We start from the raw sequence: 4,437 nt of genomic DNA on the forward strand, positions 1-4,437 counted from the left end.
GTACCTGTCATACTCTTTTCCATGAGTCTCAGAGGGAGTCCTGTATTGGAGATGAACATTGTGACCTGTAGCTGATCGCAGGAGCTTTCAGGAAAGCATCGGGGGAAATAATATCTAAATGACAAAGAGTATGAAATGGCTGTGATTATACCACAGTTGACAAGGATATTTGATTTTTTCTGTGGCATACAATCATTTATTTATTTATTTATTTAGAAACAGAGTCTTGCTCTGTCACCCAGGCTTGAGTACAGTGGTGCGATCTCGGCTCACTACAAGCTCCACCTCCCAGGTTCACGCCATTCTCCTCCCTCAGCCTCCTGAGTAGCTGTGACTACAGGTGTCTGCCACCACGCCCAGCTAATTTTTTGTATTTTTAGTAGAGATGGGGTTTCACCGTTTCAGCCAGGATGGTCTTGATCTCCTGACCTTGTGATCCACCCACCTCGGCCTCCCAAAGTGCTGGGATTACAGGTGTGAGCCACTGCACCTGGCACAACATTTAAAATAGTAATTGGAATTATGACTGTTAACTCTATACTGGCACATAGCATGGATAAGGAGGACATTGACAAATTTCCAGGAATTTTATTTAATTTCTGAAAACATAATATTTTACCCATACAAATATAACACAGGGAAGGTTAGATATCTCTTTTTATTTGTATCTTTTGTAAGGTTTTCCTTATTAAAAATACATCCTACTTTACTTGTGAAACATGCCCTACTTTTCTTGCATGCTTTGCATAGAGTTGTTTCTAGTTATTCTATTGCTTCTAGCAGTTTTATTTACACATATTGATTATAATTTTAATACTAAGTAATCTTTTATTTTCCAGAGAAAACTAACAAGTAAACAGTTTAAAACTCATATATTAGCATTCCATAGTAGGTTAGAAAATGTATGAGTATACCATCTCCCAACATCTACAGGGATGTATTTCCTCATCGTACAATTTCTCATTGTGATAGACAAAAACATGTTTATTAATGGCCCAAAATATCTTTAGTCTCTCTGTAAAAATAAGAAGCGAAAAGTATATAAACTTGAATTATTTATGTTCAGTAATTAATGTTTTAGTATTGTATCTTATTTATAAATGGTCTAGATACCTAATGCAAATCTTTTACTTAGCTTAACTTTAAGGTTAAAAATTACCAAAAGTATTTTGGAAACTACTATTAAGCAGATTTACAGTGAACAAATTATTTTTGAAATAATGTTTTTCGCTTTTCACAAGATGGCACCGAAAGTGAAGAAGGAAGTTCCTGCCCCTCCTAAAGCCAAAGCTTTAAAGGCCAAGAAGGCAGTGTTGAAAGGTGTCCACAGCAACACACAGAAAAGAAGATCCATATGCCACTCACCTTGAGGTGACTCACCCGCACCCAAGGGTGTCACTCACCCAAGACACTGCGACTCCGGAGGCAGCCCAAATATCCTCAGATCACCCCCAGGAGAAACAAGCTTGACCACTATGCTATCATCAAGTTTCTGCTGACCACTGAGTCGGCCATGAAGAAGACAGAAGAAAACAACATGCTTGTGTTCATTGTGGATGTTAAAGCCAACAAGCACCAGATCAAACAGGCTGTAAAGAAGCTCTGGGACATGGATGTGGCCACAGTCAACATCCTGATTCGACCTGATATAGAGAAGAAGGCGTATGTTCGACTGGCTCCTGATTATGATGCTTTGGACGTTGCAACAAAATTGGGATCATCTAAACCGAGTCCAGCTGGCCAACTCTAAATATATGTATATCTTTTCACCATAAAAAAGAAATAATGTTTTTCATAAGAATGACAACTTAATTAGAATCAAATTTATAAGCTTTAAGATTTTACATTTCTAGTAAGTATAATATTAGCTTATTTGAGTAGAACTCAAGCAGAATAGGAATTTATGTTTGTTTTATATTCAATAGTGGTAACTTTGAAGACATAGTTGTTTTATTACACCAAAAATATTATATTAACCTTATTTAACTAAGTTTTATCCAAATCGTGTTAACTTAAAAAACATTTGATCAGTTCCTATATTTCTAGGAGTTTGGTGAATATTTATTTGTAAATGCTTATTTTTTTCCAAGCCAAGTTAGAATAGAGCACTTTTAAAGGATTTTATAAATGAATTTTGCAAAGCTATCCTGAGTTAAGAAAATATCACATATACATAACACACATTAATAGACATACAAACACAAATAGAGATTTCATAGCTTTCATCCTGAAATTTCATCCATGAATCAGGCATAAATATTCTGATGGTTAATTTTAGACATCTACTTGATTGGATTAAGAGACACACATAGCTGGTAAAACAAAATTTCTGGGCATATGTGTGAGGGTGTTTCTGGAAGACACTGAGATAACTCTGACCCAATGTAGATGGGCACAGATATGGTTTGGCTGTGTCCCCACTCAGATGTCATCTTGAATTGTAGTTCCTATAATTCCTACATGTTGTGGGAGGGACCCAGTGGGAGGTGATTGAATCATGGTGGTGGTTACTGCCATGCTGTTCTCATGAGAGTGAGTTCTCATGATCTGATGTTTTTATAAGGAGCTTTTCCCGTTTGGCTCAGCACTTCTCCTTGTTGCTGCCATGTGAAGAAGGACGTCTTTGCTTCCCCTTCCACCATGATTGTGAGGCCCCTCCAGCCATGTGGAACTGTCAGCCCATTAAACCTCTTTGTTCTTTATAAATTGCTCAGACTCGGATATTTCTTCATAGCAGTGTATAAATGGATGAATACAGGCACCATCCAATTGGTTGAGAACCCAGATAGAACAAAAAGGAAGAAAAAAAGGGGAATTATCTCCTTCTGAAATGGAAACATCTTTCTTCTCCCGCCCTTGACATCAGAACTTCAGGATCTCAGGCCTTTGGCCTCAGAATGAGTGTTACACCATTGGCTTCCCTCATTCTGAGTCCTTTGGACCTGGACTGAGCCATGCTACACTTTCCTGGTTCTCCAACTTGGCGCTTTCCTGGTTCTCCAACTTGGAGACAGGCTATCGTGGAACTTCTCAGCCTCCATAATTATGTGAACCAATTCCCCTAATGAGTCTTCTCTCATCTATCTATCTACATATATCACATTGATTCTGCCTTTCTGGAGAACCCTGACTAATGTGATTGCAATAATACAAAATTCACTAGTTTACACAGAAGACTTGGTTTTTGTCTCTGCCCCATTTTTTATTTGTATTATAACTGTGTTTCTGGAAAATGGAACAAGTTTTTACCTTCTTCATATGAGAGCTAAAGCTTTTTTCTCGCTAATACTTTTGGAGATTTGTAAGATTTTCTTTTATTTTGACATAAAATCTTATGGAGGCTGAGAAATATTTTTTTTTTCTGTTTTATTTTTCAGTCCCAGGTGTTTGCTTTTGCAGATTCTTGAGCATGTTGAGAGCCTCCAAGGCATGGAGCAGGGTGCCTAAAGTTTCAGTGATTATAGGGAGTTGAGAGACTCAAATGGTAAGGGAAAGGTCTAAAAGGAGGCAGTTTGGAAGATAAAAATTTTCTCAAAGGAGGCATTAAAGTTCTAAATAATTCTTATTCTTAGTAAAGTCATGCAAACAGGAAAGGAAGTAGACAGAATTGGCTCCACATTGGTGGAACACATAGTCAGCAGAGGTTTGAGAAGGGAGAATTTAGTCAACTGAGAAGTTCCCATGAAAGGAGCAATATCAAGATCCCAGAGACACCATGAAACAAAAAGCCAGGAATAACTTCCAACCCAAGAGGAGAACACAGAGGCCTCAAAACCAAAGCTAGGATAAGAAACTTGTAGCCCAAGAGTTACCTTCCAGACAAAGAAGCCTGAGATTCCAACCCAGCTTCACAGAGTACTCACTCAAAATGTTACTGAAACTGTAGGCTTTTCAATGACTTAGCTATGCATGCAAAAGGCATTCCTTAAGGTGGTACAGAAGATGGAGCCCCATATCCAAAGATAGCCAAGGAGAAAGAAAGACCCCTGTTGGCAGACCCATTGGGCAAAGGCAACAGAAAAAGAGACAAGAATCCTAATGGCATGAGATCCTTTCAGATTTAGGCTTATACAAACTCCTGAGAATTGGCAGGTTGACAGCCATAAATGGGGTACCAACTTTTCTACTCATTGGATTACAAGTTCTTCAGCATCCAAAATGATTAACAAAATGACAATTTCTAGGGCTTTAGTGGGAGAGTATAGAAGGTCTTTTTGAACCTTTTAATGCTGTCAACAGAAGAATGATGACATTCATAAATTTAGAAAGGAGATATTTCTTTATTTTTATTTTATTTTATTTTATTTTGAGATGGAGTTTCACTCTTGTTGCCCAGGCTGGAGTGCAATGGTGTGATCTCAGCTCACTGCAACCTCCACCTTCTGGGTTCAAGCGATTCTCCTGCCTCAGCCTCCCAATTAGCTGGGATTACAGATG

General features: G+C 38.2%; 1 pseudogene across 1 annotated transcript; it reads left to right on the top strand.

Moving 5' to 3' along the window:
* Nucleotides 1-1,241: 1,241 nt before the first annotated feature.
* LOC105524229 lies at nt 1,242-2,278 on the top strand (annotated as a pseudogene). Its single transcript, XR_001003721.1, has one exon. The product of XR_001003721.1 is annotated as a 60S ribosomal protein L23a pseudogene (transcript).
* Nucleotides 2,279-4,437: the final 2,159 nt, after the last annotated feature.

Source organism: Colobus angolensis, unplaced genomic scaffold (assembly GCF_000951035.1).
Source record: "Colobus angolensis palliatus isolate OR3802 unplaced genomic scaffold, Cang.pa_1.0 Scaffold491, whole genome shotgun sequence".
NCBI lineage: Eukaryota > Metazoa > Chordata > Mammalia > Primates > Cercopithecidae > Colobus > Colobus angolensis.